This window comes from Entelurus aequoreus, linkage group LG05 (assembly GCF_033978785.1).
Source record: "Entelurus aequoreus isolate RoL-2023_Sb linkage group LG05, RoL_Eaeq_v1.1, whole genome shotgun sequence".
NCBI classification, from domain to species: domain Eukaryota; kingdom Metazoa; phylum Chordata; class Actinopteri; order Syngnathiformes; family Syngnathidae; genus Entelurus; species Entelurus aequoreus.
Window position 1 is genome coordinate 7,878,074 of NC_084735.1, and position 12,500 is coordinate 7,890,573.

Here is a 12,500-nt window from a genome sequence, read left to right on the forward strand (position 1 = left end):
CAGTCACTTATTTCCTTCAAGTGGTGAAACAAACAAGTGGAGTCCAGGGAGCACTCTTGTGGCAACTTGACTCACCTGAGACCACTCTTGTTTTTTACTGCGCTCTCCCTCTGGGCTCACTAATTGACCCTCAGGTGAGACACACACACACACACACTCTGTTGTTTTGTAACTTCCACACGTCACACTAAAAGTTTGAACTTGTTGTTGTTGTCAGACTTCTTTATTATTTTATTCCATTCCTATTTGAATCAACACTTTGACTCCTTTAGAAGGTTCTAAACCAGTGGTCCCCAACCACCGTAGACCAATTGGTACCGGGCCGCACAAGAAATTAAAAAAAAAAAAAAAAATTTTTTTTATTTATTTTATTTTTTTTTTTTTTAAAATGAAATCAACAAAAAAACACAATATATACATTATATATCAATATAGATCAATACAGTCTGCAGGGATACAGTCCGTAAACACACATGATTGTATTTATTTATGTAAAAAAAACATTTTTTTATTTTTTTTTTAATCCCCCCCCCCCCCCCCCCGGTTGACCGGTCCGCAGCTACAAAAAGGTTGGGGACCACTGTTCTAAACAATTAAAAAATGGTAAAAAGAGTTTAGCAGAAGCGAGTGTAACAATTAGGAGAATAATGTCAGAACATTAAAATGTTGAGTTTTACAAGAGAACAAAGTCCAATTTTAGAGTATTAAGTAGAAGAAAGTCATCTTTTAAAGTGTAATGTTGACGTTTGGTTGAAAAAAAGTTTTTATTTTGTATGTTAATTATTCATATTCTGAGAAACAATCACACCAAGAATAAGGTTTCAGGTTTGGGGGGAAAAGTTTGAATATAAAATTAAAAAAGATCAAACTTGCGACAATAATGAGGTTTAATGTATGAGGAAAAAAGATTAAAAACAGCGAAAATTAAGGGAGGAAAAGTTTGAATATAAGATTAAAAAAAAGGATCACACTGTTGTGACAATAAAGAGGTTCAATGTAAGGAAAAAAGATGATTACTAAAAACAGCAACAATTAAAAAAGAAGAGCTTTAAAGAGAATAAAGTCACAATATTATGACGAAAAAAGTTTGAATATAAGATAAAAAAAGATCAAACTGTTGTGACAATAAAGTGGTTCAATGTAAGGAAAAAATATGATTTCTAAAAACAGCAACAATTAAAAAAGAAGAGCTTTAAAGAGAATGAAGTCACAATATTATGATGAAAAAAAGTATAATATAAGATAAAAAAAGATCAAACTGTTGCGACAATAAAGTGGTTCAATGTATGAGGAAAAATGATTACTAAAAACAGCAACAATTAAAAAATAACCTTTAAGAGAATAAAGTGACAATATTAAAGGAAAAAAAGTTTTAATATAAGATTTTTTAAAATATCAAACTGTTGCAACAAAGAGGTTCAATATACGAGGAAAAAATCTGATTACTAAAAACACCACAAATTTAAAAAATAGCTTTTAAGAGAATGAAGTCGCAATACTGGGAGGAAAAAAGTTTGAATACAAGATTTAAAAAAAAGATCAAACTGTTGTGACAATAAAGAGGTTCAATGTATGAGGAAAAAATATGGTTACTAAAAACAGCAAAAATTTAAAAAGAGCTCGTAAGAGAATAAAGTCACAATATTAGGAGGAAAAAAGATGGTTACTAAAACCAGCAAAAATTAAAAAATACTCTTTAAGAGAATAAAGTGACAATATTAAAGGGAAAAAGTTTTAATATAAGATTTTTTTGCGACAATAAAGAGGATAAATGTATGAGGGAAACATATGATTACTAAAAACAGCAACAACAACAAAAAGAGCTTCTAAGAGAATTAAGTCGCATTATTGGGAGGAAAAAAGTTTTAATATAAGATTTTAAAAAAAGATCAAACTGTTGTAACAATAAAGAGGTTCAATGTATGAAGGAAAATATGATTACTAATAACAGCAAAAATTACAAAAGAAGAGCTTATAAGAAAATAAAGTCACAATATTCTGAGGAAAAAAGTTTGAATATAAGATTTTAAAGAAGGGATCAAACTGTTGTGACAATAAAGAGGTTCAATGTAAGGAAAAAATATGATTACTAAAAACAGCAACAATTTAAAAAAAAAGCTTTAAAGAGAATAAAGTCACAATATTAGGAGGAAAAAAGTTTTTTAATATTAAATAGAAAATATCAAACTGTTGCGACAATAAAGAAGTTAAATGTATGAGGAAAAAATATGATTACTAAAAACAGCAAAAAAAAGAGCTTCTAAGAGAATGAAGTTGCACTATTGGAAGGAAAAAAGTTTGAATATAAGATTTTAAAAAAAGATCAAACTTTTGTGACAATAAAAAGGTTCAATGTATGTGAAAAAAAATATGATTACTAAAAACAGCAAAAATTACAAAAGAAGAGCTTATAAGAAAATAAAGTCACAATATTTTGAGGAAAAAAGTTTTAATATAAGATTTTAAAAAAGGGATCAAACTGTTGTGACAATAAAGAGGTTCAATGTAAGGAAAAAAGATGATTACTAAAAACAGCAACAATTAAAAAAAAAAGCTTTAAAGAGAATAAAGTCACAATATTAGGAGGAAAAAAGTTTTTTAATATTAAATAAAAAATATCAAACTGTTGCGACAATAAAAAAGTAAATGTATGAGGAAAAAATATGATTACTAAAAACAGCAAAAAAAAGAGCTTCTAAGAGAATGAAGTTGCACTATTGGAAGGAAAAAAGTTTGAATATAAGATTTTAAAAAAAAGATCAAACTTTTGTGACAATAAAAAGGTTCAATGTATGTGAAAAAAATATGATTACTAAAAACAGCAAAAATTACAAAAGAAGAGCTTATAAGAAAATAAAGTCACAATATTTTGAGGAAAAAAGTTTTAATATAAGATTTTAAAAAAGGGATCAAACTGTTGTGACAATAAAGAGGTTCAATGTAAGGAAAAAAGATGATTACTAAAAACAGCAACAATTTTAAAAAAAAAGCTTTAAAGAGAATAAAGTCACAATATTAGGAGGAAAAAAGTTTTTTAATATTAAATAAAAAATATCAAACTGTTGCGACAATAAAGAGGTTAAATGTATGAAGAAAAAATATGGTTACTAAAAACAGCAAAAATTCAAAAAGAAGAGCTTTTAAGAGACTGAATTTGCAATATTGGGAGGAAAAAAGTTAGAAAATAAGATTTAAAAAATATCAAACTTTTGTGACAATAAAAAGGTTCAATGTATGAGGAAAAAATATGATTACTAAAAACAGCAAATAAAAGAGCTTTTAAGAGAATGAAGCTGCAATATTGGGAGGAAAAAAGTTTGAATACAAGATTAAAAAAATATAAAACTGTTGTAACAATAAAGAGGTTCAATGTATGAGGAAAAAATATGATTACAAAACCAGCAAAAAAATTACAATAGAAGAGCTTGTAAGAGAATAAAGTCACAATAATGGGAGGAAAAAAGTTTGAATATAAGATTTAAAAAAAAGGATCAAACTGTTGTGACAATAAAGAGGTTCAATGTAAGTAAAAAAGATGATTACTAAAAACAGCAACAATTAAAAAAGAAGAGCTTTAAAGAAAATAAAGTCACAATATTAAAGAAAAAAAAGTTTCAAAATAAGATAAATTTAAAAAAAGATCAAACTGTTGCGACAATAAAGAGGTTAAATGTCTGAGGAAAAAAGATGGTTACTAAAAACAGCACAAAAAAAGAAGAGCTTTTAAGAGAATGAATTTGCAATACTGGGAGGAAAAAAGTTTGAATATAAGATTTAAAAAAAAGATCAAACTGTTGTGACAATAAAGAGGTTCAATGTACGAGGAAAAAATATGATTACTAAAAACAGCACAAATTAAAAAAAGAGCTTTTAAGAGAATGAAGTCGCAATATTGGGAGGAAAAAAGTTTGAATACAAGATTTTAAATAAAGATCAAACTGTTGTGACAATAAAGAGGTTCAATGTATGAGGAAAAAATATGATTACTAAAAACAGCAACAATTACAAAAGAAGGGCTTATAAGAGAATAAAGTCACAATATTTGGAGGAAAAATTTTGAATATAAGATTAAAAAAGGATCAAACTGTTGTGACAATAAAGAGGTTCAATGTAAGGAAAAAATATGATTATTAAAAACAGCAACAATTAAAAAATACCCTTTAAGAGAATAAAGTGACGATATTAAAGGAAAAAAAGTTTTAATATAAGATTTAAAAAAAGATCAAACTGTTGCAACAAAGAGGTTCAATATACGAGGAAAAAATATGATTACTAAAAACAGCACAAATTTAAAAAAGAGCTGTCAAGAGAATGAAGTCGCAATATTGGGAGGAAAAAAGTTTGAATATAAGATTTAAAAAAATATCAAACTTTTATAACAATAAAGAGGTTCAATGTGTGAGGAAAAAATATGATTACTAAAAACAGCAAAAAATTACAAAAGAAGAGCTAAAAAGAGAATAAAGTCGCAATATTTGGAGGAAAAAAGTTTTAATTTGAGATTTTAAAAAAAGGATCAAACTGTTGTGACAATAAAGAGGTTCAATGTAAGGAAAAAAGATGATTACTAAAAACAGCACAAATTTAAAAAAGAGCTGTCAAGAGAATGAAGTCGCAATATTGGGAGGAAAAAAGTTTGAATATAAAATTTAAAAAAATATCAAACTTTTATAACAATAAAGAGGTTCAATGTGTGAGGAAAAAATATGATTACTAAAAACAGCAAAAAATTACAAAAGAAGAGCTAAAAAGAGAATAAAGTCACAATATTTGGAGGAAAAAAGTTTTAATTTGAGATTTTAAAAAAAGGATCAAACTGTTGTGACAATAAAGAGGTTCAATGTAAGGAAAAAATATGATTACTAAAAACAGCAACAATTTTAAAAAAAAGAGCTTAAAAGAGAATAAAGTCACAATATTTGGAGGAAAAAAGTTTTAATATGAGATTTTAAAAAAAGGATCAAACTGTTGTGACAATAAAGAGGGTTAATGTATGAGGAAAAATATGATTACTAAAAACAGCAAACATTACAAAAGAAGAGCTTTTAAGAGAATAAAGTGACAATATTAGGAGGAAAAAAGTTTTAATATAAGATAAATTTAAAAAAATATCAAATTGTTGTAACAATAAAGAGGTTAAATGTATGAGGAAAAAAGATGGTTACTAGAAACAGCAAAAAAAAGAAGAGTTTTTAAGAGAATGAATTCGCAATATTGGTAGGAAAAAAGTTTGAATGTAAGATTTAAAAAATATCAAACTTTTGTGACAATAAAGAGGTTCAATATAAGGAAAAAAGATGATTACTAAAAACAGCAACAATTAAAAAAGAAGAGCTTTAAAGAGAATAAAGTCACAATATTATGACGAAAAAAAGTTTGAACATAAGATAAAAAAGATCGAACTGTTGCGACAATAAAGACGTTCAATGTATGAGGAAAAATAATTACTAAAAACAGCAACAATTAAAAAATACCCTTTAAGAGAATAAAGTGACAATAATAAAGGAAAAAAAGTTTTAATATAAGATTAAAAAAAATATCAAACTGTTGCAACAAAGAGGTTCAATATACGAGGAAAAAATATGATTACTAAAAACAGCACAAATTTAAAAAAGAGCTTTTAAGAGAATGAAGTCGCAATATTGGGAGGAAAAAAATTTGAATACAAGATTTTTAAAAAAGATCAAACTGTTGTGACAATAAAGAGGTTCAATGTATGAGGAAAAAATATGGTTACTAAAAACAGCAAAAATGTAAAAAGAGCTTGTAAGAGAATAAAGTCACAATATTAGGAGGAAAAAAGATGGTTACTAAAAACAGCAAAAATTAAAAAATACTCTTTAAGAGAATAAAGTGACAATATTAAAGGGAAAAAGTTTTAATATAAGATTTGTTTTTTAAAAGATCAAACTGTTGTGACAATAAAGAGGTTAAATGTATGAGAAAAACAGATGATTACTAAAAACAGCAACAACAACAAAAAGAGCTTCTAAGAGAATTAAGTCGCATTATTGGGAGAAAAAAGTTTGAATATAAGATTTAAAAAAGGGATCAAACTGTTGTCACAATAAAGAGGTTCAATGTAAGGAAAAAAGATTATTACTAAAAACAGCAACAATTAAAAAAAAAAAGCTTTAAAGAGAATAAAGTCACAATATTAGGAGCTTAGAAATAAATGTACTTCGCTTGTTAAGAGGGCCAAGTCTGATTTTTACCTGCATGAATGCAAAAAACATATAAATGATCCCAAAAAGTTTTGGCAAACCATAAAAGCTTCTTTAAATCATGTGACTTTCCAAGTCCTTTAATTACTCAATCTGGTACTTTGTCTGATAAGACAACTATATCAAATTGTTTTAATGAGTATTTTGTTTCTGCCGGATCCTTGTTTGAGTCGTTGAATCCTCAATTGTCAAATGTTGGTTTAACTAATGTCAATATACCAAATACACCACAGGCTGTAAATAGACGCAGCACCTGCACTTTTGAGTTCACACCTGTATCAATATCCGAGGTAAACAGTGCACTAAAGAGCCTGGACACAACTAAAGCAGCAGGACCTGACCAAATTGAACCCTTTTTCTTAAAATTGGCTGCTGATTTTGTTGCTGAGCCTCTCTCGCATATTTTTAACCTAAGTCTAACAAGTAAAAGCATTCCAAAAATTTGGAAATCGGCCTTTGTTCTTCCCCTGCTAAAAGGGGGTGAACCCACAAATATAAATAATTACAGACCAATTTCTAAATTATGCATTTTAGCAAAATTGTTTGAGAAGATCATCAGTAACCAGCTAGAGGATTTTTTAGAATCAAACAATATTTTATCTCCATTTCAATCTGGTTTTAGAAAACAGCATAGCACTATTACAGCTGCTCTTAAGGTCTTCAATGATTTAATCGAGGCTGTAGACGGCAAGAAATATTGTGTCGCCCTATTTATTGATTTGTCAAAAAGCATTTGACACAGTAGACCACAGTCTGTTAATTCAAGCCCTTCATCACGTTGGATTATCTAAAAATGCAGCTGCTTGGTTCACAGACTATCTCTCCAGCAGAACACAACGTGTACAGGTGGCTGGGACCACCTCTTCATTACTGGACATTACCAAGGGCGTTCCACAAGGCTCAGTGCTGGGGCCCATTTTATTTTCTATCTACATAAATAATCTTTGGAATAATTTGTCAAATGCAATGTACCATTTTTATGCAGACGACACCATTATTTATTGCTGTTCAACCTCCATCACTCAGGCTTTTGAGTTTTTACAAGCTGCTTTTGATGTCATCCAGGCTCGCTTATTTGATCTTAAATTGGTTTTAAATACAGATAAAAGCAAGCTAATGGTTTTCTCTCATTCAAGGGTGCTACTGGAAAATATTCCAAATATTATAACATCAAATGGAAACCCTATAGAGCAGGTCTTAAATTACAAGTACTTGGGTTTTACTCTTGATCAGGAGCTTTCATTTAAAGCCCATATTAACAACTTGGTCTCTAAGCTTAGGGTAAAGCTTGGTTTCTTTTTTAGAAATAAAAACTGCTTCTCTCTTAAAGTCCGAAAGAAATTGGTGACAGCAACTATCTTGCCTGTAATTGATTATGGAGACGTGCTTTATTTTAGTGCTTCATCTAAATGCCTCCAGTCCTTGGACACTGTTTTTCATTCAGCACTAAGATTTGTTACTGGCTGTCGTAGTCTCACCCACCATTGTCAACTGTATATGAAGTCAGACTTCTCTTCATTGAGTGCACGCAGATACACACATTGGCTGACTATCATTTATAAGGCTCTTTTAGGTTTAATACCTCCATACTTGTGTACTCTGTTACAAAGAAAAAGCAGCTCTTACGCATTACGTTCTAACAATTTGTATGTTTTAACTGTTCCTCATGTACGGACTGAATTTGGCAAAAGAGCTTTTGGCATTGCTGCCCCTATGGCATGGAATGAATTGCAGACGAAACTGAAACTTACAGAACTACTTCCATTTGGAGACTTCTGTTCTGTCCTGAGGGACAAACAGCGAGAGACGTTTGCACAGTGCCTGTGTTTTTAAAGATGTAAATCTCTGTTGTTTTACACTTCTCTTATGTATTTTAAAATGTATGTCTTAATGTATTTATTTTGAAACTGCTCTGTGACATGTGCTGTTGACCTCTTGGCCAGGTCACCCTTGTGAAAGAGATCTTGATCTCAATGGGTTTTCTTATCTGGTTAAATAAAGGTTCTAAGGAGGAAAAAAGTTTTTTAATATTAAATAAAAAATATCAAACTGTTGCGACAATAAAGAGGTTAAATGTATGAAGAAAAAATATGATTACTAAAAACAGCAACAAAAAAAAGAGCTTCTAAGAGAATGAAGTCGCTCTATTGGGAGGAAAAAAGTTTGAATATAAGATTTTTAAAAAAAGATCAAACTTTTGTGACAATAAAAAGGTTCAATGTATGAGGAAAAAAGATGATTACTAAAAACAGCAAAAAATTACAAAAGAAGAGCATATAAGAAAATAAAGTCACAATATTTTGAGGAAAAAAGTTTTAATATAAGATTTTAAAAAAGGGATCAAACTGTTGTGACAATAAAGAGGTTCAATGTAAGGAAAAAATATGATTACTAAAAACAGCAACCATTTTAAAAAAAAAAGCTTTAAAGACAATAAAGTCACAATATTAGGAGGAAAAAAGTTTTTTAATATTAAATAAAAAATATCAAACTTTTGCAACAATAAAGAGGTTAAATGTATGAAGAAAAAATATGGTTACTAAAAACAGCAAAATTCAAAAAGAAGAGCTTTTAAGAGAATGAATTTGCAATGGTGGGAGGAAAAAAGTTTGCATATAAGATTTTAAAAATATCAAACTTTTGTGACAATAAAAAGGTTCAATGTATGAGGAAAAAAGATGATTACTAAAAACGGCAAAAAATTGCAAAAGAAGAGCATATAAGAAAATAAAGTCACAATATTTTGAGGAAAAAAGTTTTAATATAAGATTTTAAAAAAGGGATCAAACTGTTGTGACAATAAAGAGGTTCAATGTAAGGAAAAAATATGATTACTAAAAACAGCAACCATTTAAAAAAAAAAAGCTTTAAAGACAATAAAGTCACAATATTAGGAGGAAAAAAGTTTTTTAATATTAAATAAAAAATATCAAACTTTTGCAACAATAAAGAGGTTAAATGTATGAAGAAAAAATATGGTTACTAAAAACAGCAAAATTCAAAAAGAAGAGCTTTTAAGAGAATGAATTTGCAATGGTGGGAGGAAAAAAGTTTGCATATAAGATTTAAAAAATATCAAACTTTTGTGACAATAAAAAGGTTCAATATATGAGGAAAAAATATGATTACTAAAAGCAGCAAATAAAAGAGCTTTTAACAGAATGATGTCGCAATATTGGGAGGAAAAAAGTTTTAATATAAGATTAAAAAAAAGGATCAAATTGTTGTGACAATAAAGAGGTTCAATGTAAGGAAAAAAGATGATTACTAAAAACAGCAACAATTAAAAAACAAGAGCTTTAAAGAGAATAAAGTCACAATATTAAAGAAAAAAAAGTTTTAATATAAGATACATTTAAAAAAAGATCAAACTGTTGCGACAATAAAGAGGTTCAATGTCTGAGGAAAAAAGATGGTTACTAAAAACAGCAAAAAAAGAAGAGCTTTTAAGAGAATGAATTCGCAATATTGGGAGGAAAAAAGTTTGAATATAAGATTTAAAAAATATAAAACTTTTGTGACAATAAAAAGGTTCAATGTATGAGGAAAAAATATGATTACTAAAAACAGCAAAAATTACAAAAGAAGAGCTTAGAATGAAGTCACAATATTTGGAGGAAAAAAGTTTTAATATAAGACTGTTGTGACAATAAAGAGGTTCAATGTAAGGAAAAAAAGATGATTACTAAAAACAGCAACAATTAAAAATACCCTTTAAGAGAATAAAGTCACAAAATTAGGAGGAAAAACGTTTTTTTAATATTAAATAAAAAATATCAAACTGTTGCGACAAAAAAGAGGGTTAATGTATGAGGAAAAATAGAATTACTAAAAACAGCAAACATTACAAAAGAAGAGCTTTTAAGAGAATAAAGTGACAATATTAAAGGAAAAAAGTTTTAATATAAGATAAAAAAAGATCAAACTGTTGCGACAATAAAGAGGTTCAATGTATGAGGAAAAATGATTACTAAAAACAGCAAAAAAGAGAATAATATTCAAGAGAATAAAGTCACAATATTAGGAGGAAAAAAGATGGTTACTAAAAACAGCAACAATTAAAAAATACTCTTTAAGAGAATAAAGTGACAATATTAAAGGGAAAAAAGTTTTAATATAAGATTAAAAAAAAAAAAATCAAACTGTTGTTACAATAAAGAGGTTAAATGTATGAGAAAAACATATGATTACTAAAAACAGCAACAACAACAAAAAGAGCTTCTAAGAGAATTAAGTCGCATTATTGGGAGGAAAAAAGTTTGAATATAAGATAATAAAAAAAAGATCAAACTGTTGTAACAATAAAGAGGTTCAATGTATGAAGGAAAAGATGATTACTAATAACAGCAAAAATTACAAAAGAAGAGCTTATAAGAAAATAAAGTCACAATATATTGAAGAAAAAAGTTTGAATATAAGATTTTATAAAAGGGATCAAACTGTTGTGACAAAAAAGAGGTTCAATGTAAGGAAAAAAGATGATTAATAAAAACAGCAACAATTTTAAAAAAGCTTTAAAGAGAATAAAGTCACAATATTAGGAGGAAAACGTTTTTTAATATTAAATAAAAAAAGATCAAACTGTTGCGACAATAAAGAAGTTAAATGTATGAGGAAAAAATATGATTACTAAAAACAGCAGAAAAAAAGAGCTTCTAAGAGAATGAAGTTGCACTATTGGAAGGAAAAAAGTTTGAATATAAGATTTTTAAAAAAGATCAAACTTTTGTGACAATAAAAAGGTTCAATGTATGAGAAAAAAATATGATTACTAAAAACAGCAAAAATGACAAAAGAAGAGCATATAAGAAAATAAAGCCACAATATTTTGAGGAAAAAAGTTTTAATATAAGATTTTAAAAAAGGGATCAAACTGTTGTGACAATAAAGAGGTTCAATGTAAGGAAAAAATATGATTACTAAAAACAGCAACCATTTAAAAAAAAAAGCTTTAAAGACAATAAAGTCACAATATTAGGAGGAAAAAAGTTTTTTAATATTAAATAAAAAATATCAAACTTTTGCAACAATAAAGAGGTTAAATGTATGAAGAAAAAATATGGTTACTAAAAACAGCAAAAATTCAAAAAGAAGAGCTTTTAAGAGAATGAATTCGCAATATTGGGAGGAAAAAAGTTTGAATATAAGATTCAAAAAATATCAAACTTTTGTGACAATAAAAAGGTTCACTGTATGAGGAAAAAATATGATTACTAAAAACAGCAAATAAAAGAGCTTTTAAGAGAAAGAAGTCGCAATATTGGGAGGAAAAAAGTTTGAATACAAGATTTAAAAAATATCAAACTGTTGTAACAATAAAGAGGTTCAATGTATGAGGAAAAAATATGATTACAAAAACAGCAAAACAATTACAAAAGAAGAGCTTGTAAGAGAATAAAGTCACAATATTGGGAGGAAAAAAGTTTTAATATAAGATTAAAAAAAGGATCAAATTGTTGTGACAATAAAAAGGTTCAATGTAAGGAAAAAAGATGATTACTAAAAACAGCAACAATTAAAAAAGAAGAGCTTTAAAGAGAATAAAGTCACAATATTAAAGAAAAAAAAAGTTTTAATATAAGATAAATTAAAAAAAAGATCAAACTGTTGCGACAATAAAGAGGTTCAATGTCCAAGGAAAAAAGATGGTTACTAAAAACAGCAAAAAAAGAAGAGATTTTAAGAGAATGAATTCGCAATATTGGAAGGAAAAAAGTTTGAATATAAGATTTAAAAAATATCAAACTTTTGTGACAATAAAGAGGTTCAATGTATGAGGAAAAAATATGATTACTAAAAACAGCAAAAATTACAAAAGAAGAGCTTTTAAGAGAATGAAGTCACAATATTTGGAGGAAAAAAGTTTTAATATAAGATTAAAAAAAATATCAAACTGTTGTGACAATAAAGAAGTTAAATGTATGAGGAAAAAATATGATTACTAAAAACAGCAAAAAAGAGAGCTTCTAAGAGAATGAAGTCGCACTATTGGGAGGAAAAAAGTTTGAATATAAGATTTTTAAAAAAGATCAAACTTTTGTGACAATAAAAAGGTTCAATGCATGAGAAAAAATATGATTACTAAAAACAGCAAAAATTACAAAAGAGCTTATAAGAAAATAAAGTCACAATATTTTTAGGAAAAAAGTTTTAATATAAGATTTTTAAAAAGGGATCAAACTGTTGTGACAATAAAGAGGTTCAATGTAAGGAAAAAAGATGATTACTAAAAACAGCAACAATTTTAAAAAAAAGCTTTAAAGACAATAAAGTCAC

General features: G+C 27.5%; 1 protein-coding gene across 3 annotated transcripts in view; it reads left to right on the plus strand.

Annotated features, from left to right (window-relative positions):
- LOC133650116 (cytochrome c oxidase assembly factor 4 homolog, mitochondrial-like) overlaps positions 1-12,500 on the plus strand; it is a 324,940-nt gene that overhangs the window by 21,035 nt on the left and 291,405 nt on the right. The window contains exon 3 of one of the 3 annotated variants that reach the window (XR_009826185.1): positions 1-134. This exon is cut by the window's left edge and continues 36 nt beyond it. The exons of 1 other annotated variant lie outside the window; for it this stretch is intronic. The gene's annotated coding sequence lies outside the window, so the exon portion shown is untranslated. Of the gene's footprint in view, positions 313-12,500 lie in introns of those variants that run through there. One more of the 3 variants, XM_062046952.1, reaches the window with a different exon arrangement.